The following is a 27,782-nucleotide window of genomic DNA, read 5'->3' on the forward strand; positions in this document are numbered from 1 at the left end:
AAGGGCAGCGTACAATAGGGCAAGCCAAAACTTGGATGAAAAGTCGCCTTTCATATCCATCCATCCATCCATCCATCCATCCATCCATCCATCCATTCCATCAAACTCTTAACATTACCTGTGAATTTCAGGTCAAAAGGAAATAAGATCAAATAAAAATGAATATAAACGGTGACTGACGCTCTGTGAGTCATCTGCTTCGAATGAACTTTCAAATGTCTGGGTTTGTTGCTGTACGTTTCTAATTTTGTTTTTTCTGGGCGTTGTATTTTAAGTTCTACTTGAAAATGAAATGAATCAATTCCAAGTTAACATAAGGACAATGTGTGTATGTTTCTGTTACTAATACTTTTTTACAATGTTTTTTCTGAATTTATTTTTTTAGATTCCTAAATCTAATGCAAATGTCAATGCAGTGTCAACGTAAGGACAGAAACTTCGAGAACTGCGAAAACTACAGGAAGAATAAAATAAAAAGAGACCAAATAATAATATGGACCAAAAAAATCCAAGTAAAATCTTCTGTGGACAAATGAACATCTTTCAAGTGGAGAAGCTGCCCAACTATAACAATAAATCGTAAACATGTTATGTTAGCTAGTGCTACGATAGATTCAAATTTAAAACAACAGTCATTAATATTATTATTATTATTATAATAATATTATACTGACCCTAACCCTAATCCGAACCCTGACCCCTGGTTGATTATTACACTGCTGGCAAACTGTTGGAAGGCAAATTCATTGAAAAATGTCAATATTTCCAAAACTAAGTGCACAGGAAAGCAAACAAAGAGGTGAAATTTGTTGCACCTTTATTGTAAATGATGCAAACTTTATTTGAAATTTGACAGTGGGCATTTTGATTTGTAATCTAAGGAATAAATTCAAGACATATGGTGGTAGCAGCCCAGCTCTGTGTGTACTCTTAAATTGATCTGCAGGGTCGCTTTAAATTTGCAGTGCGATATGATGGCATGTTTTCCGCTTGTATCCAAGTTTGTGTTGAGGGACCTCGGCAGTTGATGGAACATCGAGGCGGTACCTGGACACTCTCTCCTCGCCAGTGACGTCAACGTTGATGACTTGAACACTTGTTGCGGTTGCCGCTCAACGACTCAAACATCAGCAAAGCACCATTGAAGACTTCAGGTGAACAACATGTTCATGCGCGGAATCTTTTTTTTTGTTCTCTCCCCCCCAAACCTTGATGTCAAAACCATCATTTCCTTGCAAACAAATCCAAATGTTTATTACCTGGGAAAAGTCGTGCAGGGATTACACAGCGTGAGTCGCAATGTGGTTTTCATTTGTGGAAGCCTTTCGCTAGCGCTAGTGTGGGCTTATATATCTTCCCTGTGAAAGATGGATAGCCGCATTACAAGCAGGGAGGATCGCGGATAGGATACAAGGCAAATCCGCTGGCATGAAACTGGAGTCTGACAATGATGTAGCTACTCCCACAAAAATTACATTTTGCACGTTAGCGCACATTGTGTTTAGGCACATGCATTTGCAAGCCTGCAGTTCACGCTTACATATGCTGGAACACACCTTGTTTAGTTGAATTGTAGGATTTTTTTTTTTTTAAGTTGGGGGGGAAAAAAAAACCTAGTCATAGAAAAAAAACATCTCAATACTGTGAACAATACTCAAATTTTGAATAAAAAGATGTGAAATTAAAGGAGGAAATCTAAAACTGATGAGAATAAAGTTTTAACCATCAGAAAAAAGTACATAATTTTTAAGAAAAATACATGGTCAAAATTTGGTGAAGCTTGAAAGCTTACAGAAGTTTCAAGAAACTATTTCAAGAAAAAAAAAAAAAAAAAAAAAAATATATATATATATATATATATATATATATATATATATATATACCTGTGTTAATTTTGCTTACAATTCCAGTTGTACGACCTCAGAAGGGTTCTTTTGTTGTATTCTTGCAAAGCTAACTTAACTTATAAGAACTGAGTGGGCGGAGCTACATGGTGGTTGCCACATTCTGGCCATTCTTTTGGCTACCTCCATACCGAGAGGTAATTTTTTCTGCCGTTTTTACATGCATCCAGTATCCTTATATTCCTTTAATACTGCATGTTATTTATATTAACTGCATATTTACCGTATTTTCTGAACTAGAAGTCACACTGCTATATAAGCCGCAGCATAAAAAATAGAGCAAAAAAAAAAACTAAATGTCACGAATAAGCCGCACTGGACTCTAAGCCACAGGTTATGTTATTAGATATTTGTGCAGAAAGATGGTATACGGAATTTTTTTTTAATATTTGTATTGCATTTTTTAATGCAAACATCCCTTTTTAATGCGATTTTTAATGCGAATATCCCTACATGTTTAGCTCTAACATATTTATAGAAGATGAATGAATGAATATATTTACCATAACAATGACACAATACTGCAGTTATATAACAGTTCAAACTCAAAATCAATAATCGATAGCGTCATTTTCTGGCCCTTTATTTAATTGATTATAGTGATTTTAGCGCACATACTAATATACTAATATATATATGTACATATATATATATATATATATATATATATATATATATATATATATATATATATATATATATATATATATATATATATACTTTTTACATTTTTAAAAATATATTTTTGAAACTTTTTTGAGCACGGCCATTCAGTCCCATTTCATAGTTTTTCCTTGAATTGACACCTTGATTTGCTTTGCTGGTGGATTTTATCCTGGAGGCTAGCAAAATAAAACATTAAAACCCTGCAGATAAGTGGAGCAGATGGATTATAAACCCCAGGTCTCAAATCATGAGAAAAAAGTTGGGGCTTATAGTCTAAAAAATACAGTACAGTATTCATTATCATTATCCTCCTTCACAAGGGTTGTGGGAAATTAAATTATATTGTGAAATAAAATGTATTATTTGATTTCATGAAATCCTGACTGTGCTTGCCACCCTTGCCCACCCTTCTCTGAGGTGTTATGACACACTGGCCACCCCATCAGAAAAAAGAAAAAAAAAAAAACTCTTGCTATGCCTCTACATTAATCCATAGTGTCAAGAATCCAGTGATTTAACGCTCCAGGCTGCTTAAGCATTCGAAGGAAGGTTTTGTGCACTATGACTTTATGTGAATGGAATTCATCATAAAAAGAAATAAGATCCCAAAGAGGTGCGTTATTAAACAGTTGACCATTTTGAATTACAGTATCAAGTGCATTCTTTCTGGATTTCAAGGATTCCACCAGCGTATTTAGCATCCAAATTGGAAATGCAGATGAACATCTTGACTACACTCTCTCAAGTCACATCGCAGATGTCATTTTAAGCTGGCCACCTCCTTAAAATGACTTATCTTACATTTACTTCCGGATTGAAGACACTTTTAGCTGGAGAAATCTTTACTAGTGGAAAGTTGGCTGGGCGGTTCTGTGCTTGCTTACTCTACGTAGGTCGCAGAGTGTGGATGAGAGCGCGCGGAGAGAAAACACAGCAGCCTTTCAGCACGTAAACTGTTTACACGGGTTTGTACACACTGACCACACTGCCACACGCCCCGTGTCCGCCCTGGCTTTGTGTAATTTTGCTCCAATTTGTTGTCCCATGTCTGAGAGAACGCATGTGCTGACATAAGTCGGCCAAAGAACCTAGCTTAAGCTCGTATTTCCAAACTTAAGTTGGGTATTTAAAATGACTTGTTAATATATATATATATATATATATATATATATATATATATATATATATATATATATATATATGTTAGGGATGGTTCGAGCTTTGTACGAAAAGATTTTTTGACATAAAACCACCACAAAATTCCTTATTCCTGCACAGCGTGAGATCTAGTACAATACAATGACAGTGCATGACAGTAAAGTAAGCCGCCAAAAATGGTGTGTGAGCCACCTAATGGTCCAGAATAATGCCTATCATACCGTAGAATGTATGGACGCAAACAAAGAGCGCTTTTAGTTTGATATTCGTCCAGGACAAGCATGACGCAATGGCAACACTGTCAACTGCACAAAGTGTGCAACTCCCAATACAAAGAAACGCAATGCTGTTATGAAATCAAGTACAATCGCCAATTTAGGGCACTGAAAAAGAATGGCTCCATTTCATCATACAGAACCTGTTGTCAGCATTTAGCGCAGCGTCTATAGCAGGGGTGGGCCCTCCAGGGCTGGTGCCCTGCATGTTTTCCAATTTTCTCTCTCAAACACACCTGATTCAAATAATTAGGATTATTTTCAAGCTCCACCAGAGTTTGTCGATGAGCTAATGGTTTAAATCAGGTGTGTTGGGGAGAGAAAACTGGAAAACATGCAGGACAACGGCCCTCGAGGGTCGGAATTGCCCCAAACTGGTCTATAGCATAAATCAGCAGCCTGAGAGCACCCTGGAGAGCAGTCAGGTTACTTTTCTGAGGCAATTTAATACATTAAAATGAGTGCATACTTTGACATTCTGACACAGTTGCTGTTGCTACTGATAACTTTTGAACATACCAGGCTGAGTCAAGAGTGTCTTCTGTGGGCCTGATGTCACTTTATCTAAAATCTTCGAGGTTTAAATTTAAGTTAAAAAAACAATTTGATTAGAGAAAAAATATAACATTTGAATAAATGGTAAACGGACTTTCACTTATATAGCGCTTTTCTACCTTAAGTACTCAAAGCGCTTTACACTAACTAGTCATTTACCTACTGATGACGCAGCATCAGGAGCAACTGGGGGTTCAGAGTCTTGCTCAAGGACACTTAGACATGGTCTTGATGGTCGGGGGATCAAACCCACGGCCTTTCGGCTGGGAGACGACCACTCTACCACTAAGCCATGCCGCCCCAATAATACCAATTGAACAATAGAACAATAGAAGTAGACCTACAGGAGAAATACAGGATGTACTTATTACTTTCAAATCACCTGTGTTTTTATTTAGGTTTTTCAGATGGTAAAAAAAAAAAAAAAGAATCCAAATGGTAAAATATTGGCATATCAGGCAAAGACTGTTAGTAAACACTGCAAAAAAAATTGCAACAACAAACACAGCTAACGCTAGCTGTAGTTTGGTCATTTTGCTCAGCTACAGCTGAAAAATTCGCCAGTAACAAAGTGACTCTTCTGTTTGTGTTTACATTTGCATGATCGATTGTTAATCTTCTCTCAGTATGCTTAGTAAAAATAAAATTTTGACAGGTGGAAAATCTTAGATTGGACATTATTTCATTTGCCAATTTAGCCAACTTCTTGTCTTGTGGGATGTCTCATTCCACCCCATATACACACTGCTCTGGACATCATGACACGATCAAGCCCGGTGCAAGAATCAAGACACAAAACACAAAAACGATGACAAAGATGTGTCGTCCGACTGAAAGATGTGTCGTCCTACTGAAGTGAGTTTGTTTTCTTAGTTTTGTAATGTGTTTGAAAAAAAAAAAAAAAAAAAAAGAACATTTTGGTCCAATCGACCGTCTGATTCCTTCGGTTGATTAAAATAAATAAACGTGACGGTTCGGACGGAGACAGAAGCTTGGAGGACGGGAGGGACGTGGACATATTTAGGGCAGCCTGCTCACTAGGTGAAATGGAAAATAATCAACTACTGTCTAATTTCATACTTACAGGATGTCAATGACACACTTTATCGAAAGTTATGCAATTGTTTTTTTTTTTAATCATCTGATTGACATGTTGACAGAAAGAGCCATTAAGGGTGCACATTAGAAAAAAAGACTATATATATATATATATATATATATATATATATATATATATATATATATATATATATATATATATATATATATATATATATATATATATATATATATATATATATATATATATATATATATACGCTGTGTGTGTGTTACGAGTGTTACGAGTGTTACGAGACAAGGGAGAGTCCAAGAATAAAGCAAAACAATTCACAATTATTATTAGTAGTAGTAGCAGTAGTAGTAGAATTAATATTGTATATTTATTATATAATGTATTTTATTATTTGATATTTTTGAACAAAATTAGACAAAAGCTGTGGAGAAACTGTTGAGATGAAAAAAAAAGAGAATTAACTTTTTTTTGCCTTTTCCTGTGTTTGGAACTTCAAATTCGCTTTCTAAGATTTTTCACAATTTGATGACTCATTTTTTGGCATAACATTTGTAACATGATAATTTCTCATAGGAATACAACTTATTTTGCGTCTAAGTAGCTTGCGTGAGGATTTCTCCTTGGCATAGTGGGGCCAAGGCTGTGGCGAGCATGTTAAGTTTTGATTGTGTTTAATTTGACGCAAATGATTACATAATTCCAGCATGTCGAGACATGACCGTTGTGTCACGTGACAGTTAATCCCTACATGGAGAAATTAGCTGCAGGTGTTACTAACCGACATTCCCTTCAAGAAAAATTCCTGACAGAGACGGGCCAGCATCTAATTAGAAGCGGGAAGCTTCTTTTTTCTTTTCCCTCACTGTGTTTCTCATTAAAATTGTTTCCAAGGAAAAAGCCTCAGGTAATACCTGCTGGAGGCTGTGCCAGAAGGTCGGCCTGAACTCCAAGCACCTCTTCAGCTATTGTTCACTGTTGAGAGACATTTCATTCCTGCATTCATCCAATATTAAAAAAAAAAAAAAAGATCAGTTTGCACTGAGTTTTTTTTTTGGTCAAAGTTAGATGAAAAAAAAGGAAGAGGGAATAAAGAATGCTCCCTCACGTGTATCGCAATAAATATTGTACGGGATGTCAAATATTATAGCATGTCTATAATCTGATGCTGGCTTTAAGTTGCAAAAGCCAAAGGGTTTCCAACTGAGTAGAAAACTTCTGAAGGCGCTTGAGAGGGAGATTCTTTCCAATGACCATAAACCTTGAAGCACTTGCTGAAAATGGACAAAAGGAATGTGAGTTCATCCACTTCACAGTCACTACTGATGGCTCATATTGATTGTTCTCTTCAAGTCTACCTTCAAAGCCTGGAAGGAAACATATACAGTATCAGCTTCATCAGCATAAATGGCATCTAGTAGTATTTTGGTCACAGTGGTGTTATTAACGTGAGAACTCACAAATTGCGCCAATTGGGCACATAAACATTTTCTGATGAAATTAAGTGAGGGGTGTTAGCATGTTGTAGACCAGAGAATAAATCAGAAATGAGCTTGCGTTTTGTGGAGGCATGTGTACATCTTATTGGCTCTCAACGCCTATTAGCTCAGCGCAGTAATAAAAATGTTGAAGTGGAGAAAGCATCATAATTGTTTTTCCAGTCAAGCCTGACGTGTGGTCGTGTTTTTATGTTCCAGAACTAATACGTTGAGTAGCTACTTGACATATTAGTGAAATTATGACTGATCTTATGTTATGTGGAGACACTGTTTATGTTCCAAAGAGTTATGCAACTCAAGTGTTCTGCCCGGTATCAAAGACACTAAACTACGACATGCTAGTACGTTGTGTGCATTCATGGTTATTCATCCCATTTGTTTTCATTTTTTCTTTTTTTCTCGCATGCAACATTTGTGGCTGTGCGCCTTTAGTTCAATTACGAGCTGGACTTCTCAAAATGTGCTTCTGCATCCTTGAACTTTCTCAAAGGGCAACAAACTGGGTCTAGGGGAGCTGGTTAAAAGTCCCGCAAAGTGAGCTCAGTGCATCCTTGAAGTCAATCTAGTGGTCAGTCTGCACATATTGGAGTCAAGTTGACACGACCCCTGGTGATTATCTCATTAGCAAACAGGAAAGGGATCGCAAGACAGGGAGTTAGCCGAAAACCAGCAGCAGTGCTAAAGATGGCTTAGTGGGCAAATGTAACTTTTTCGCGACCTGTATGCAAATTATTAGGGTCTAGAGTTGGATGTAATTGTTTGTTGTTAATAACTAAATCAGTTTTTAATTCCTTTACTCAAAAATTGAACATAATTTTTAAATAACAAAAGATGGAAGAAAACATGTCAATTCATTGAGTCACTAATTGATTAGCGCGATAATAAGGGTAATGTGAGAATAATTGAAAAAAAAGTTTATTTTTTCCAAAGTAAAAGCAGGTGTTTGCAAAAATACATACACACACACACCTAAATCCTGTGCTGTCATGGGGTAATACAGAAAAAGATTTTCCATTGAGATTTGTGAAACTATAAATGAAACCACTGAAGATCATAAGAATAATTAATTATTTGCATAATCAATTACTTAATTGTTGCCCCTCTATTTGGTCTTTGGAGTCCTGCCCACATTTATTTACCCATTTCAAAAAATATGTCTGTGAGCAACCTGTTGCGAATTTTTGTTTTCATAGTTCATATCATTTGCATATCAGTCATTAATATTAAAACTCATTTAACTAATATACAGTAAATAATGTTATCGGAAAATGAATTCTGTCTATTAATAACATTAACCATGATAATAATTTGCATGCTATCACATAAATTGCCATGACCTGGCTGCTAGGAGAGCGTAATAACAGAATTGTTTCCATTTTAGCGCAGATTAGCAACTCACAGCATTAGCAATGTTAGCTTCAATAAGTAGAGGGTGCTTTTGTTTGATAAAATGGCTACTAGATGCGCCACATGCAAACATCTACTGCACCATGACCACCCCACAGAACTGAGCAATTTTAACCAGCACAATCCAATTACAAGTTCTATAAGTCTACATTATTATGCAGATGAAAAGAAAAAGAAAACTTGGAAATGTAATGAATTCAGAAAAAAAACATCTTGAAACCATCTCAACAAAAGCGACATTCGCGCTGTCATCCACATGATTACTTGGAGACGTCTAAGTCATCGGTCAACAGTGGTTAACCTATTTTCACACTTGAAACATGACATACTATAAGATGCATTAGCACAAAAAAAAAAACGCTTTGATAACACAAATAAATATCAAGTGTTTTAGCAAGTATTGCTTTCACATCTTCTGTTCAGGAGTCAGGTTTTTTACCCTTGTGTGACATTTGAAAAAGCTTAAACCTGGAATTCACGGGGCGGTTCTGCAATGCAAATCACTTTTGCAGCTCGGTTTAAATTTGCTGAGTCAAAGATCAAGTTCTTTGGCACTCCATAAAGTTATTGGAGCAGCGTGACCATCACCGTGCATTTCTGATTTGTGTGTCTGTGTGTGTATGCGCTTGTGGTCCTTGACATGATTGAAAGGCGCCCGTCTGGACGTGATTAGGCAAGCCAAAGTAGTGAAGACATGCAGGCCTAATTGTAAGCAGCTGACCGCCCGACTTGCAGTGGACACGTCGGAAAAAATGGAATGCACCTTTCAAATGCCACAAACTGGCTTTTCTCCATCGGCGGCCTTTCTAATTTTCCACAACATTCCATAATCCACCTGCACATACACACACACACACACACACACGCACACACATAAGCACAAATAGCACTTGGATATTTATCCCCAATAGACGGTAATACTTTGCCACATGCAAGCTTTGATGAATGGTGTTCGCACAAGCTGGAATTGTTTATTGTCATTTGACAGGTTAGTGCGTAAACCGCAGCCTCCTGATTACATCGACTTTGTTTGGGCAAAGGACCATCTGGTTCCCATACGACTGTCAGGAGTAACTTACCGCTGGCCGCGGGCCAGAATTTATCAGAAAAGAAGCCGAAGGGCCCGCTCGGTAATCTGTGATATTCCCCACGCAAGAATGGATGCTTCATCATATTTGTAGAAATCAGAGCAGCGCACGTTTTGCACCACTTAGCTTATCCCGAGTGCATCCAATTTGATATGCGCCATTGGATCGCTTTCCAGAAAATAATATGGGCGGGAAGGGGGGATACAGCAGAGCCTCCAGGTTCATTTGGTACCAAATATCTTGCCAGTACAGTGGACCCCCGCCATATGAAAATAATCCGTTCCAGGGTTGTGATCATAAGGCGATATTGTCGTATGGCGGGCAATAGGAACCTGTGGTAATTAGCTATTGTGTGTAAAACCCCTGGCAAAAAGAAAAAAATGTACAAACATATTAAAAATTGGTAACAAGGTAGTATAGTGAGTGCTACTTAAATACCATACACATGTATATAATTAAATAACATCATAAATAAAAAATTACATAATGGATTTATTTACCTTCGAGTGACGTGACGAGCTTGTAATGGCCATATTCCCGAGCGAGGGTAGCCTAGCCTAGCTTAGCCTTCTTCATATTTCTTGATCATCTCCTTACTAATCATCTTCTTACTTCTTTCTTTAAAATCACTAGCAGTCTTGGGACCCATGGCTAACAGATCAAAGTTTGAACTAAGCACTAAAATGCACAATAAATATGTTATTGTAATACTCACAGGAGAACAAATCTTTAACATGCCGCCATTTGGACACTGTGATGCCGACCGATAGCAGACCAGCATCTTAGTGACACTGTGACGCAGCCCAATAGCAGACCAGTATCTTTGGCAGACATGATGCTGACCAATAGCAGACCAGCAATCATAATGACGTGTTACGAGATTAATCCGTTCCACGGTTGGGTTCGATTGCCGTATACAGGCAATCCAAACCTATGTTAAATAGCTAATGCATTTAGAACCCCAGGTAAAAACATCAAGATTGTACATACATATTTAAAAATTGGTATCAAAATAGTATAGTAAGTGCTACATATATATAATATACATGTATACAATCAGAAAATATCATAGATAAAAAATATAGAAAGGATTAATTTATCTTTGAGTGCCGCTTGTTATGCCCATATTCCCTAGTAAGTAAGGGTAGCCTAGTTTGGGACGTAAAGATTATCAAGTTTACACCGTTGTTGTGACTATACTTCCAGGAGGAACTTCAAAATAAAAGCTTTCAAGCTCCTTTGTGTCATACATTACTTGATATGTTACAGTTTATTTTGAAGCATTGACAGGATTCCGCACAATGTTTGACTGTTTCACTATAAGACAACAGCGCATTCTCCCATATGTCTCATTGCACTTCTGGCTCAATAAGCTTTATTAACAAAAATGAAAAAAAAGATCTCATTCCGTAGTAACTGCCTAGTAAATGTGTCTATCTGCTTGGGTCATTTTACCTTTCCCTTGCCTGAAATGGTGGTACTGCAAGCCTTTAGTAAGATGAGTGGATCAGACTCTCTCATTGCATTTTGAGGAATCTACAGACATGAGTAACACGTGATATCATTGAAGATTGCTCGGTGATATCACTGCAAAAAAGGTATTATTCTATTATAATGGTGCCGAGCTGTAGTTACCACCCATCACTTTTTGTTGGGACGGCTCCTTACAAAAATCTCCCATTGCACCCCACTTCGTTGGCTGCTGGAAAAGTAGATCTCATGGTAAACGCAATCTCAGCACTGCACCTTAGCAAAGTCACGATTTTTTCTTCACAAATGTCTTCCCGGATTCCCACAGATGCGCTAGGTCGACTGGAATAGTCGCCTGCTGCACGCCGACTCCCAGGACGGCACGTTCTGCGGATGCTTTGTGCGACTGCTCAGCGTCAGCCCTTGGCTCCAAATGAAACATCACGCAGTTTGAAATGACATCCAAACAAATGAATGAGAAATTGAATCGCTGTCGTTTCAAGCTCTCTGAGGCTTTTCAGGCCACATCTCAAGCAGTCAGGCAGCGCCATAGCCCTCCAAATCAAATATACGACTAAAAACAATAGGAAATTTGAATTAGAAAGTCTGCGTCTCAAACATGAACACTCTCCAAATCAAACCAAGAGACGCGCCATCCAGCAGCTAGTTTGCTTTAGAAAAGTGCTAAAATGGAATTTTTCCCATCCATTTTCTCTTTGTAATTTTAGAGGAAATCTGGCTCAAATCAAAGTGGAATATGGAACACTTTTGTTACAGTTTTTTTTTTTTTTTGGTAATAGATGATTCACTAAGAAGATCAAAGACAATTTATTAACTGTATATTTTTTCGCAGGGGCCATTAGTCAAATACTGGTTCACTTGGGAGGCATGAAACCACTTGAGCCAGTTGCTCCCTGAAAGCCTTCATCTTCTGAAGCGCGAACAAAACTGCCTGTTGAACACGTGTATAATTACAGACAGCTGGATCTTGACACATAATGCGTGGTACATTTGAATTTTTCTCTGTTGTGGCTCTCGGACTCAAAAAAATGTAGGCGCAAATCAACTTTACATCTACTTTATAATATATCTGGTCCGGATGATTTTATTTTGTGAATCAAACGAGTATATTGAACAGACATATTTTTTTCAGTGTAGTAACATAATTCATAACTTACTAGAACATTTTGGAATATTCCAAATTTAGGTTTTTGTTGAAGTTTTGACTTTTTTATTCAGGTTTTGTTGTTTTGACCTAAAATTAAGTATTTCTCCCCTACTCAGGCATAGATGTGCTAAGTCAACAGTAATAGTCACCTCCTGCACACATGGATTTCATTTGGAAGTGCATCGCAAAACTGGCAAGATTGTTGATCATAAGAGGACCAATAAGTGAAAATTAAATGATTCTTTTCGTAAAACAAAGGTGCACTATAGTTGTACCACAGCATTAATCACAAATTAATCATAAACAGTTGACATACATTGACACTATAAGGTACAATTTCAGTGATTTGATCTGACACTGTTGTTTGAGGGGAAAAAAATGACACAGTACAAATGACAACCGAGGTTTCAGCCTCCAGGGTGCTTGCGTGCAAATGAAGCCTCACGAGCAAAACCTTTTAGCGAACCATTTGCATGGAAAACTTTGAAGGTTCCAAAGGCTTCATCTGTCCGTCACCATGGGCAGCAGGTGAACTAAACATAAGCAAACTGACCAGACAACAAGAAACGCCTGGACAAGAGGTGAGTGGCTGAAGGGAGGCGATTGGACGCAAGGGACCAAGCTGACGAGAACAAGTGAAGACAAAACCTCATAAGGGAGGCATGAAAAGGAGCATGAGAAGACATGAAACCAAAATATACTCAACTAAAATGCTGTGAATGTGAACGTCGGCTTGTCTATACATGCTTTGTGACGGGCCGGCGACCTTTCGCGGGCTCTCCACCAAAGTCAGCTCATCCCGATGAGGACAAGCCGTACTGTATAGAACATGTGTGGAAAATAGTAAAACAGCCATCCCTGGCTTTTTTTCTGCCTCCACCCGCTGGTTGAAAGATGGCCACGTCCACTTATAAAATCCCCCTTGGTTGAGAATTGCGCTCCGACGCCAAACCGCACAAACGAGTAGGTGATGTCACGGTGGCTGCATCCACTCGCCAATGCTTCTCAGATGCTCTTTTATTGCTTCTGTGAGGCCCGAGAGAGCACTTTGTCCCGTGAGGAGGAAGCACAGTGTGTGTCTGACTCGCCTGCTCCTCACGTGTTACATAAGAGCCCAGCGCGCACGGTAACCCGAATGTGTGCGCGCCAGCCCCTGGATAAATATTCACACTTATTTTCACACGTGAAACTGTCTAATTACCGCAATCGTGAACTCGTGACTGCGACAAAACTTGTATGCGCACACCCCAAGTTTCGCGGTTGAACACCTGCAAAGATACACACTTGAGAGTGAATTTTAAATTTTGGACTGCTGCTAAATGAGAACTTAACACCGTCTATTTCTGTTATTTACACAAAACTTTAGACTGAACCTCTCCCAAAAGCGAATCACAATCTTGTATCTTGAAGTCAAACTACTCTGGGTTAAAATTATCTTCATGGTTGAATAAAACAAAACTCTGTGAAAATTGTAGCTTTGAAGATCTCACAGTCTATGGTACATTCTTTTTTCCCTGAACTGGTTGACAGGCAATCACAGGGCAAACAGACAAACAACCATTCACTGTCACAAATAGACCAAAGGACAATTTAGAGTTTGGTTTGGGCTGTGTGGAATTTGCATGTCCCCGTTCTCAATTGGGTTTTCCCCGGGTACTCCGGTTTCCCCCCCACAATCCCAAAAACATGCATGGAAGGTATACTGGACACTCCAAATTGCTGGACCGATTTTAGCACAAAAACATTTAAACCTTAACTGTTTTACAAAACTACGCCCAAATCAAATGCCCCCCAAAATTTGTAAAAATATTAAAGTTGCGAAAAATTTGGTGAAAAGCAAAAATAGGGTTGAGGAATGCCTCTGAAGTCAAACACAGCTTCAGTTTAAAAAAAGTTCAAAATAAGTGGTAGGGAAATCATTCTTGAATGTCACACAAAATCGTTTTGTAAAATATGCCTCGTGGGTTGGAAAAAACTCAAGTTTGGAAAAATACACCTCTGAAATCTCACAAAACCTTGCAGTTTTGTGAGGTAAGGTTGTCTCAAAAGTTGCTTAAAGACTCATAAGTTTGAAGCAATCATTTTGGCCGAGCCAAATAATTATCAACGGTTCGGTATGAGGTAATGGTTGTTGATTTTTACCTGAAAAGTCAACTACAGCTTATCAAGGTTTTATGATGGCATCCATGGAATGCATCAAAATGTGTTTGAACCTTCGAAGTGTCACTGTAACATAAAGACAAACGGCAAGCAATCAGGTGCAGTCCGAATATGACTGGAGACGTTTCAACCAGCGGATAGCCCGGCAAAGTGCCCTTGGGAGAAATAATTACAGAGCTGCGTTATTCCCCGAGCGATGAGAAAACAGGCTGACTTCTTCTATTCACATTAGTCTGGGATGGAGTCCGGTCCTCTGAGACCATGAACACTGTTCCTATTAGCGGCCTATGCCGAGTAGACGATTATGCAACCGCTGCCAAACGCTCACATTGCAAAAGAAACCATTTTGGCCATGACATCACTCGATGAGCTTCTTGAGAAGGAATGACTGTCTGAAGTGAGGGAGGTACAACAATGTTAGTTTATCAGCGTTTGTTTTGTTTACTGTTCGCGCTGACCCTCGTGTCATTCCGTGACGGGAGTTTGGGGAACATAACAACAATCACCAAGACACGGTGCCAAACATACCGCTGATGCTTGCTGAAAAATCACCATCTGTTCTGTGTCGCCGCCAGAAAAAAAAGCTGCTCCGGATCGAACCCTGATTACATGGATGAGCCAAGTGCTCCGATGTCAGCATCGCTGATAAAGACCAAACCACAAAAACCTCCTTGTGGGTATCACGTGTTCTATGTTGGCACATTCGACAGCTTGTGTATGATTGTGTATGCACGAACGCACACATTTTTGGAGAAATATATTGACGATGCTTAAGGAAGACATATAATGTTGAGGAAAGTTCTTTGCAGTGATTTTCAATGTTATCATTTATTATAAAGCTCTTGCTACAGGTAGTCCGCGGGTTTCGTGCAAAAATGCGTGTAAACACAACATCCAAATTGACTTCTCCCATGGGGGTCAACGGTTCACGCCACCGCATCCTATTTGCTGACTTTCGCACATTGCCCGATGTAATTATGATGTGATTAGTCCATTTTTTCGATACGCACGACAGCACAACACAGCCACATGTTGCGTGTCCGCTGCGCTGCATCACCGCGCCACAGTCCGGCAATTTTACGCAAGACTTGAAAAATCTGCTCCGCCGCCATCACCCGTGGTCAATTCCACAGTTCAGTAAACACCAAACAGGAAAAAGAACCAAAGTGAAAGTAATAAAAAATAATACAACAATAATATTAAGAAATGTAACAAAAACCCATGTAGTAACTTCAAACTTCATAGGCAAAGTGAGGTATTATAGGCAAAACCAAGGTAATACGTGTCAAACAACATCATCTTAAGCAATTAAACAAGTGAACATTGTATATATTATTATGTGCAGTGTGTGCAATAATAATGGAGCGGACCCCCGTGTTACAACGTCCCTGACTTACGTTATTTTCGTGTTGCGACCTGGAATACTGAGTTTTTTCATCCCCTCTTTATGATATTTTCCTGGTTTTTCGACAAAAACAACTGTCACGACCCTAGGGGGTTGGCAGTATTTGTGTTATTTTGCCACCATCTATTGGCGTTTTTAGGTAATTGCACTTATTTACTATTGCCGCCTATACTGCTTCCATGAAACGCGTGACTACAATGCTGGTCTGCTATTGGTCGGCCTCACTTGTTTAAAATGGTGGAACGGTAACCCTTTGTTCGATTGTGAATAGTAACAAAACTGTATTTATGGTGCATTTTACTGCTTAATTCAAAGTTGGGTCCCAAGATTGCTAGTGATGTTAAAGAGTGAAGTAAGAAAATGATTTATATGGAAACAATGGTGGAGATAACCTTTATTAGGGAATTTGGGCCTAACAAGCGGCACTAAAAGGTAAATAAATCCTTTCTATATTTTTTTTATGATGTTTTCTCATTGTATACATGTATACCATATATACGTAGCACTTACTATACTATTTTGGTACCAATTTTTAATATGTATGTACAATTTGATGTTTTTACCTGGGGTTCTGAACGCATGAGCTATTTAACATAGGTTTGGATTGCCTGTCATGCGACATATTCGCCTTACGACCCCAACCGCGGAACGGATTAATCTCGTAACACGGGGGTCCACTGTATTACAAATACAATCATATATACTGTATACTGTATATCAAATTTACACGTCACAAATTTTTATACAAGATCTCATTCAATTTATACGTATTTTTTTAAAATATTTTTAATAATATATTTTAAAACTCTTTTTGAGCACAACCATTGATTCACATCTTTTGAGTTTTCTTTTATAGTTGTTCCATAAACTGACTCCTTGAACAGATACACACATTTGCTTGACAGGTGGAAAAAAAAAAGCTGATAAGCCGCACTGGACTATGAGCCGCAGGGCTCTAATCATGAAGAAAAAGTCGAGGCTTATAGTTAAAAAAATATGGCATATTTAGCACAGTGTAAACTAAAGTAAAGCATTGTATTTCATAGTACAAAAGCAAGCTGCAAAATTATATTTAGCACAGTGTAAAGCGGTTCACAATAAGGTAAACCCAGGCTTCGAATGTCAGTCCACTTTCGCATAAAATGGTCAGTATACGGTGTACCCTTTTAACCTCTTTTTGTGGCTGCTGCTTCTTTTGAATATACAAAAAGAAGGAAACAGTAATCCTTTGATGCTCACACGTCTACCTGTCTGATTCGAAAAAATAACAGAGAAGTTATAGCAACTTCCAACAGGGTGTCAAGCGTACATACTGTAGTTGTGCGTGTGCAGATGCTGATGAAGCTACGTTGTGGAATGGGGTTGTTCATTTGATTCCTGGAAAGCAGCAAGCCAAGCAATCCAAAGACGCAATGTCGCCAGCACCCGATACGATTGAACCCTCAAAGCAAGTCATTGTTGCTTTAGCGGCGCCGTCTCGTCAAATGTCGGCACTCTCTACCCCCTTCAGGTTTTAGCCGCTTACTCGCAACGTTATTCCCGTGATTGCGCGCCGGTCAACTTTCATTTCGCGCCGAGTTTTGGAAGAACCAAAGCCTCGTGACGGTTTTTTCCACTGACCTCTGTGGGAATTCCACTTGGAAACAGCTAATTTTTGGCACAATGCTCCTGCGAGAGGTAGAAGATCCAAATTTTCAATAACTTCTTCTTGGCCTGTTGCTGCAGACCATGAAATTGAAAATTGTGGAAAATCTCCGAAAAATGCAAAGGATTCCGCTGACTCGACAAATCGTCATCTTCGCAACCTGATATCGAAGCTGTTTTGTTCATTCGGAATTATCGTGGGACCATGTCTTACACCACATGTCTCGCGTATGTGTGTATGGGTGACATCTTTTGATCAAAGCGGGCGTATGTCAATTTTTGGATTTAACCAAAAACAACCTCCTTATGGTCTCGGCTTTCATTTCCCATCATCAGCCAAGAAGTTAGAATTTTAATCAAAGTGTATAAAAATAAAAGACTAGCAGACAATGCACCCGGTTGCAAAGTAGTTTTAATCCGACAATAATCCAAGTCGCTATGGAATGACACGGACTAACTTGTCTCGAATGTCATCTCACAAACGGGTTACATAAATTGACGAAACGACCAAAAAAACGTCAAAAACATCAACAATGTGACTTTTGAGCATGACCTCAAACAGAAACCAGACGTGCAAACGGCTGTATTGTACAATGCATGCTCTAACAAACATGGTGTCCCTCACCTAATGGCAAGGAGATACTTTTATCCGAACGTTAGCGAATAATCCAAATGTAATTCATCGTCATTTCCAGGTTCTCTTTCTTTAATGAGCCTATGAGTCTACTTTTAATTTAATGCTTTAAAAGATGCATTGTTCCTTTGTTCACAATGAACCTCCCACCCCCCAAAAAAACAAGGTAAACGTTTTTTAATGCCTTTTGAGTAATCGTGTATTCTAATAATGCATTGTGATAATAAAAATAAATGATTAATGTTTTGATTGCTAATCGACCTCTAACTACTACTGATGACACTTCACGTGCGTGCCTAATCAGTCAGGGACGTGCTAGCCACAAATTTTTGTTTTTATGCTCATTCATTTGGGATGAAAAATAAATAAAATAGGAGGAATTAAATATATAACCAGAAGATGAACAGATAATCATGTCAAATCCAATCTCCCTGTTTATTAATGCAAGTAGCATATTTGGAGGGACTTATAAGTCCTCCAAGGTTAATGTGTTACTTATGAATTTGAGAAAAAAATAAAAAATAAAATACTAGCTGGACTCCGGAAAAAAAAAAAATCAGACTTCCCACCATCTTCCTATGCAGCGAATGAGAAGAGTAAACTTTGGAAAGGCATTTGACAAATGGAGATGTAGAATAACTCTCGGTTTGAAAACAGATCTACTGCTGGCTTCAATTTTGCTCGAAAGGTAAGAGAAGCAGGAATATATGTGATAAATAAATTACATCTGTTCAAGGTTTCAGTTAAGCTTTAGGCCTGAAGGTAGTGTTGTTTACCATGACACTTTTTAATGCACTTTTAAAAAATGACAAAGCAGGCCTGTCTGGTTCATAAAAACTCCTGGGATGAAAATGAGTCCTGTTAGCTATACTAAAAGAGTGTAAGACAGAGTATCATATCCTAACGTAAAGTCATGCAACGTGAAGTGAATATTAGCAAGTAAACAAAGGTAATGCAACACTACTAAGTAGAACACACAACATGAAAATTAAATCATACAATGACAGTAAATTAGACATGATGTGACAAAAAAAATGTTGGTCATATACATAGACAACTAAAAATGCTAGCCTACAAACAACAATTAAAGTAATGCAACAGAAAGAAGGGAGTATTTTTTGTACTAAAAGCCGCGACTTTTTCCTCATGTTTTGAGATCTGCGCCTTATAGTCCAGTGTGGCTTATCTGTGTGGGTTTGTTTTTGTTTGTTTGTTTGTTTTTTGCTAGCCACCAGCAACTTTCAAATAGAACTGAAAAAATGTGACTCAATGGCTGTGCTTAAAAAGAGTTAAAACAATATATTATTTAAAGTATATATGTCTAAATTTAATAAGAGAATGTATCAAATTTTGGGTAAATTTGGGGTAAATTTGTTATGCACATTTTATACATTTTATATAGAGTACACAGTATATGTGATTTTATTTATGTATTTATGATTGTATATGAATTATGTGGAATGTGTTATGTTCACTAAAATAAACTATCAAACAAAGGGAGACAAAAAAAAACATGCTATTGAAGTAGTGATTTTGATTTCGAACTACTATTTAACAAACATATCCATCCATCCATTTTCTATAAATAGGTTGGGACTAAACATGCAGCCATGTTCAGTCTGTTAAAGTGAGGATGTTACTGTTGGCAGACAATTACAAAAAAAATGAATAACAAAAAAAAAAAAAGATAAACTTCATTTACCATGTTTTTGCATAAAGATCTGATGTTATTACCTGCGACTTATAGTCCACAGCGGCTTCTCCGTGAGAAAAACATTTTTTTCTTGCTATATATATATATATATATATATATATATATATATATATATATTGAAATTTTATGCAACTTTGAGATTACGATGGTTACCTTGGTTACCATGAAAGATGTTGGGATACCAATTTGAAAGACTAGAATGAAAAATCCCAAAAGTTCGATCCAAAAGCAGTCAGAGCAGGAAAATTACAAATCAATGAATCTCCATTGACAGCATTGATGATCATTGGCGACGTTGCTGCATAGAGACGAGTCAGTCCTCATCATCATCTGCCTTTTACGAGGCTCCTAAACTGAAAAGCACTTTGTCATCCGTTGGACCTTTCAGTGTTTCCCCTGCCGAATATGCTGGAAATCTCCCTCATCGCAGCTATTTGTTTTACAGTCTTCGCAGTGTTGAGTCATCGCCACATCTGCGCGGTATAAATCAAAACTGGTCGCGACACAGAAAACCCCTAGACTTAGCGCCGCGAACAGATAAAAGTATCATACGCATGAATGCATCATATGGAAGGGCCAAATTCATTCAGAATGGAATCCGAGAGAGGATGCACCTGCGAAAGCATCTTAATTGCGTTTAAAGCCCGAGAGCCACCTGGCAAATGAATTCCCATGTTTCGCTTTCCACTAAACATCCGAGTGGTTGCCATAGTTTTCAAAAAAAAAAAACATACGCTGGAATCATTCTTTCGGCGGCTGCACTGCGAGGAGCTTTAGCTGTGGTCAGGTGACTTACAAGAACACTTATGGTGGTGTTATTGTTGTTGTTCTTTTTTTTTTTTAACTACAAACATCTGTTTGACACGCTGACGGCAGAAGCCCAAAGGCAAGTTAAGCATCTTGAAAGCAAAATTGAAAATGCTTACACAGGCCAAAGAGAAAACACGGGCTTCTCATAAAAGTGATGAGATCAATTTTCAGTCATTGACGAGGTTAAAAAAAAATGCCTTTGACTTATGTAGTTGTGTCCAAGACTGAATCCCCTGTGGGAAATAATAGCAATTGAAATCATCTGTCCCAGGGTCAGATTGTCACAATTAACATAGACTCTAATTGTAAAGTCATTTTAAAAGGAAAAACTCGTCATATTAAAACTGCTCAGAAGAAATCACTTCACTGGCCATTTTCATGCTTGTTTTTGTTTTGTTTTTTCCCAGACAATATGCTTTCGGTTTTAAGTTATTATGGTTATCATCTGCTTGGTGTGCTGTATTAGGTTTGTGTCTAAGTAATTAATTTAATGAATTAATTTGCTTGTGACGTTCTGAATTAATATTTTGCTATCCCTACTGGTCACTTCTAAAAACACTGATTATATATATATATATATATATATATATATATATATATATATATATATATATATATATATATATATATATATATAGATAGATAGATAGATAGATAGATAGATAGATAGATAGATAGATAGATAGATAGATAGATAGATAGATAGATAGATAGATAGATAGATAGATAGATAGATAGATAGATAGATAGATAGATATATTAGGGCAGTCACTATCATTTTCGTTCTAAAATTAAGTACTGTAGATTATGAGAGACTATTTTACTTTTGAGACAAACTTTATTTTCAAACATTACTGTTAACCTAGCTGTGATTTTAGTATTGAGGCAGTTTTGTGGGCATCTGGTGACTTTAACAAATTAGCTAAAACTATAATTTTGGCCTGGCAAACAGCTTCTACCCACAGGCCATCCGGATTCTGAACAAATCACTCACTAATCTGCCTCATCACCAGTCACTTTACCGCATGCACACTTGTACCTTACAAATCATGCACAGTGCAGGAAAGCTGCTAAATAAATATTTTGCACTACATATTTTGCAGAATCATCCTCATATGCATACAGTTTTTTCTACTCCATCTACTCCATAATATGCTCAGAATGGAAGTCTATTCATTTATTAGCGTTTCATTTTTGCCTACTTTATTATTTGCTCAATTTTGCAATGTGGTCTGCTTAGGGAAGTGAACAGAATAAGAATTTCATTATGTGGTATTACTATGCATATGACAATAACTCTTGGGTTTTAAAAATAACTTACTTTTTTAAGCAGTTGATAAAGTAACTGAGTTAATATTTCAATGTTAGTGTGACAAAACCAGATATGTTGAGATAATTAGCATGGCTAACATTTTAGTGTTGAGGCGGTGTTCTCGGCATCTACTGATCTTAACAAATGAAGTAACCGGTTCTATAACTTGGCTACATTTACAGTCAATCTATTACTCAAATAACTTACTTTTTTAAGCAATGAATGTTAGTGTATCAACTCTGAGATAATTAGCATGGCAAAATTTGTGCTTCCATTCTTCTCATCAGTTGTGCATTTGTGCAGAGTTGGATAAATTATGCTATATTTTGGGCTTATCAGCCCATTTGTGTATACGTGTGTGTATTTTTTCTTTTTTAATCTACAGCACAAGCCCATAAATCATTGAGAACGCGCAATGGGACTGGAGGCAGAGCGCATCACTCCGCATGCAGGCTCATTGAGACGTCCACCGTATCCCCGCAAGCTATCATTACTGTCAAGGGAAGCGCGACCGCAAAGCCAAACCATCCCCGACCGATTCGTTACGAAGAAGCATATTTTATTTCGCGCCGGTTGCCTCGGATACCGGCTTTCGCATTTCAAACACGAGTGCCCTTTAAACGCTTGTCGATGGCGGATTAAAAATGCACGGCGGGAGATTGATGAGGCCTTCAGTCAAGTTGATGCATAGGCCTCTCTTGCGGTCTCATTTTCCCCAGCCACCACCGGAGTGCCAGGAGGATTTTGAAAGGTTAGCTCATCTAGCTAACAAAGAGAAAAAACAGCCCTGGTAAAATGCTGATCATGCGGATTTTAAGTCAACTTTTGCTTCACCTAAAAGGACTCATCAGTACAATATGGAGGAGTCCCTCAGGGCTCCATGGGAGAGCCGCTGCAGATCTTTTTCTTTGGAAGCTTTCAAGGCCTCGCCTAATTGAGAACGCCTTCCGCTCTCCGTCTTTCATCACGACTTTCAGCACCTTTTGTGGTGCTACGGTTTGTCGAAATCAGTTCTTAGAATCTTGAGCGTCTTTGTGAGCTACTCTGGAACAAGCACCAGATATCTGATCGAGGATTATTCCTTTCCACTCCATGAACTTTTGACTAATCAGTACAGATCCAAATAAAGGTGTGGGTTACAACTCTGCCGATGGTGCGGACTTGATTGTTGATTAATCGAGGCCAGACACGATCGAGTCAAAAGGCAGAGCATTGTCGAAGTGTTGGAAGATTGTTTCTTCATTCACTGCCTTCTTATTTCAGTGGTTAACATGTTTATATGCATGATACATGAAACAGTCCAGATATTCAAACTGAAGTACTTCTTGTTGATTTGTTTTCAAGTGTTTGACAAAAGGAGGGTCAAAAATTAATTGATTAATTAAAAAAGTACTATAGTCACAATACATTTATACTTTATTACTATGGAATAAAGTAAAGTACTGAAGTCATAAATTCAAGGCAGTGCTTCTCAATTAGTTTGCCAAGCCCCCATAGAAAAGAAAACACTTCACACACACACGCCCCACTCTGACTATAAGAATATGGATAAAAATTGTATACCTAAACCCGTATCCTTTTTAACGTTAACAAAAATAAAAAATACAAAATAAATCAACAATCAACAACTGTTAATTATTTTTACAGCGTTTTTACAGGTTACAGCTTAGTCTAAAATTGAAAAAAATGTGCCTGAAAAAAAATGAAGTTTTATTTTATTGCAATTACACTTCATATGACAAAAAATAAATTAAAAAAAGGGTTCTTCCCTGGCGTGAGCCGCACCCCTCAGGGGGGCCTGCCCTACTATTTGAGAAGCATGACTTTAAGTAGAAAAGTTCTAAAGTAATGAAATTGGTACGCAAGTAATTGATTGAAATAAATAAATAGCTGTGATTCAATGTCCTGGACTCATACAAACATAAAAATGTGTTTTGGGGCTTGAATGAATTAAATGATAGCATCTGATTGTCACTTTTGCAACCAAGTGGATATTATGCAATAAAATAAAAAGAACTGTTGCCAAGTAAATTTGTAAAAGCACATTTTAGGTCTAAATATTATTTAAGTGCTGCTAATAATTGTTGAACACCAAAAAAGTTAAGCAATTATCTGTCATAACAGTTGACATTGTTTAACGAGAATATTTCTCATTTTTACTGGTGACTATTAGTGTTTTGACTTGATTTTTTAACTGTTGCATTGTGTTTCTTTGTCCGTTTTTTCCACCCCGTGCGCCGACGCCATCAGTGAGTTCGGCAAACACACGAGAGCATCTGCATCCATTTGTTTTCCGCCTTGCAGCACGCTTGCGCCACATTGTGTCACTCGTTCAGCGTCGACACGTGCGCGTGGGTGACGTAGGCCGATTAGCGGCTGCGCACGCTTTTAGATACCGTCACGGCCACAGGCGGGGCGGCTAATCCACACCCCTGAGGCTAATCCTCTTTCTTGGATTAGTTGCTAATTCCTCAACCCGGCAGAGAGCATCAAGCCAAAGTGTCACATAGAAAGTCTGATCTGTTACAAAGCATTTTAATTTGCACACATGGCTTTGGTTTGTACATGGCGTTGAAGCAGCTGCACAGTATGGAAACACATCGTATAAAAAGTACACGGTTAGGGAATCAATCATTTGGGATATGCATCCTAAGTTATATTTTCAGCGGTTATATTTACATAAGACATTGATCTGTGCAGGAAGGAACGTTTGACTATGGTGGTCTTTGCTTGAAATGTTGTTTTGATTCTTTTTTTATTGATTGATTGATTTCAATGCATTGACATCCTTTGCAATGGAAACTCTAAAGTTGACCGCGATCCATTAAATGGACAAAATTCAGAAAATAGGAATCGCCTGCCAAACTGTCACCATTAACAATCATTTCTTAACCTGTTCTCTGCCAGCACTCTCAAAATGATTTCTGACTTATAATTAGTGAATAAATAACTGTTCTGGCAGTGTATAATTAAGTATGATTAATTTGTTAAAAAAAATGCAAACATGACTTCACAAATTTCGCTTTTGAAAGTGATAAAACAAAATGTATTTGGCTTATGAAGGTGTACCCCATCCCTTACTCACAGCCAGCTGGGATAGGCACCATCTGAACTGCGACGTTAATAAAAACATCCATCCATCCATTTTCTATAGCCGTTTATCCTTACTAGGGTCACGGGTTTGCTGGTACCTATCCCAGCTGGCTTTGGGCAGTAAGCGGGAGACACCCTGAACTGGTTGCTAGCCGATCGCAGGGCACAGAGACAAACAAGCATTCACACACACAATCACACCTAAGGAGAATTTATTATGTCCATGCATGTTTTTGGAGTGCGGGAGGAAGCCGGAGTTCCCGGAGAGAACATGCAAACTTCACACATGAATGCCAGAGTGAGGTGGATTTGAACTCGGGCCCTTGTAAAAAAAATAAAAATAGGTGATGAGACGGGACAGTCACACCAGGTAATCAACAATTAATTCCACACATTCATTTTTTTATGCGTCAATTATTCTGCTTGTATCTAACCAAAGGAACAACAAAACAAATCTGCCATCATTTCCACAATGATCCTTTGTTTTAATGCTCCCTTGCTTTTACTGTACAAGTCAAGGATCATAAAATGCAAAAAAAAACCAGGGATGGATATTTTACCTTTCTTGATTTTTTTATAGGTAAATATTAGGATAATGTCTACATTTTATCTGGAAATTGATCAAGAATAAATTCCATGCAATAGTTAAAATTCTCAATGGATCAAAAATGCCCATCCAGGAGAAAATACTAAAGTGTATGAAATAAGTGAATTGTAGCTCATAAGCTGTAAAAAAAAAAAAAAGAAAAAAAAAAGTACTGCATATTTGTAACTTGGAGAGGTTGGGGGTGGGGTTACAAAGGGGCTCAGTGAGGTCCGGCATTTTAATATATACATACATTTAAATTATGCAATTAATTGACATAACTGTCAGTTATCAAGGAGTATAGGAAAGCTGCGTCCATGTAAAAATGGCAGAAAAATCAGATCTCAAAAACTTTCCCTAGGAGTAGGGATGACCACAGAGCGACAATGGGTGGCCATGATCACTCCTAATGTACTGTAAGAATCGTGTTTTTTTCTGTTTTTCTTTGTTCATTTTAACAATGCGTTCGAGCGTCTTTCATGCCAATATGTAATTTCCCAAAATAATGATCTAAAACTCAAAGCAAAGTCAATCTTTTGGTGCTTTTGTGAGATGCGTTGATGCTGAAATTGGGTCAAGATCCCAATTGGACAACCTGGTCGGGTTTTAGAGGATCCATTGTAGGAAATGAGCGAGTGAAAGCAAAAGGCATAGTGTTGATCGTATCTTCGTGTACGCCCGCGTGTGTGTGTAGCTAGCGAGCTAAACGTGGTAACGAAGCGGGACAGCTACGATTTACTGCTCAGTGGGAGAACACTGATGGAGTGTAACTCGTCCAAGGGTGGAATGTGAGCGAAAACCAAAGAAAACAAAATGACGGGGCCAAACTGGTAGTCGCATTAAAAAGGAATTGCCGCTAACCTTCAAGTGTTTTTGTCGCTCTTCCCCGTTCTTTAGCAGTGACATATGAAAAGCCATTTGTTGAAAACATTATCTTGCGGCAAAATGTGTTTTCACTTATTTCTGGATGCCGCCACCAAGCGGGGTTTGCGCCCTCCGCCGCCTCCAAACATGTCCACGCGTCTGATTGTGCGGAGCCTTGAAACGTCAGGAATATCCTTCCACAAGAGAGAAATTTTGGCCACCTTGACGCAAAGTTCTCCATTGGAAGAGAGTTTATCCCAAAGTGTCACTTTTAAAACGTATACATTCAAAACATGGATGAAACGCTAACTAGCATAGCACCGTGCACTAAATCCCGGCGAAATTGACGTTTCTCGCCTCATTTTGAGAGTCACAAAACACACCAAAGGAGAAAACTGTCGCTACGATATTCTATTGGCTATGTTATTATGAGTGCGTATGCAATGATTGAAGTTCTTCAGTGTAATGACTATGTACATTTTCCATGAGGAAACAAGTCCAGCAGAAGGCACCGAGGAAGGAGCAGAGGGAAAGGACGGTCGGCAAAAGCTTCTCATGCAGTGAAGAACGCAGACACGGAAAGAGGTGAAGTGAAGTGAAGTGAAGCAGTCCAGTCCTGGGTGACGGACCGTGTTTGAGTACTCACAGCAGGAGGTGTTGTCCTATGCACAAGAAAATAAAGGTTAAATTGCAAACATTAACTTTACCTGGTTGGACTTAACACCTGGTTGGTTGCGTGCGTGCTTGTTTAAGTTTTGGTTGGTAAGCTTCAAGTGGCTGGTTGCTTCATGTCGGTACGCTCGAGATGGGACGCTTGCATTAATTGTGCAATTAATGCTGACTTTGCCAATTTGTTGGTTGGTCGGTCGGTTGGTTTATTACAGCTGGTTGGTTGGGTTGATCGGTTGCATACTTGCTTGTTTGATTTTAGGTTGATTAGTTTTGGTTGGTTGGTTTGGCTGTTACGATGAAAAGGTTTGTATGGTGGGTTGCTTGGTTATTTGGTTTTAGTCAGGATGTTGCTTAATTCTTTCATTCATTTATTTAACTGGGACATAGCGCAAGAAATGTTACCAAGACCAGAAATAACTACAAGCTCATTTTCATCTGTAGCTCCTAGGCCGAAGCGGTGATAGAAGGTTTTATCCGGCTCAAGTCTATACGCAAAACGTTTAAAACGATAAAACATTTCAGAAGCACAAATGAAGAATATTCAGTCAACTGTTAATGTTAATGGTTATATGTTTGGCTTGGTTGGTTAGTTTGTGATTGACCCACCTTTTTTAGCATTAATCTGC

At 38.2% G+C, this 27,782-nt stretch overlaps 1 protein-coding gene across 1 annotated transcript in view; it reads right to left on the reverse strand.

The window, feature by feature from the left end:
• Positions 1 to 24,462: 24,462 nt before the first annotated feature.
• Positions 24,463 to 27,782, reverse strand: part of impg2a (interphotoreceptor matrix proteoglycan 2a) — a 28,005-nt gene continuing 24,685 nt past the window's right edge. Inside the window, exon 22 of the mRNA XM_088416082.1 lies at positions 24,463 to 27,146. The gene's annotated coding sequence lies outside the window, so the exon portion shown is untranslated. The remainder of the gene's footprint in view (positions 27,147 to 27,782) is intronic.

The sequence above is a fragment of the Hippichthys cyanospilos genome, chromosome 5, assembly GCF_059441005.1.
Source record: "Hippichthys cyanospilos isolate Australia breed blue-spotted pipefish chromosome 5, RoL_Hcya_1.0, whole genome shotgun sequence".
Taxonomy (NCBI): domain Eukaryota; kingdom Metazoa; phylum Chordata; class Actinopteri; order Syngnathiformes; family Syngnathidae; genus Hippichthys; species Hippichthys cyanospilos.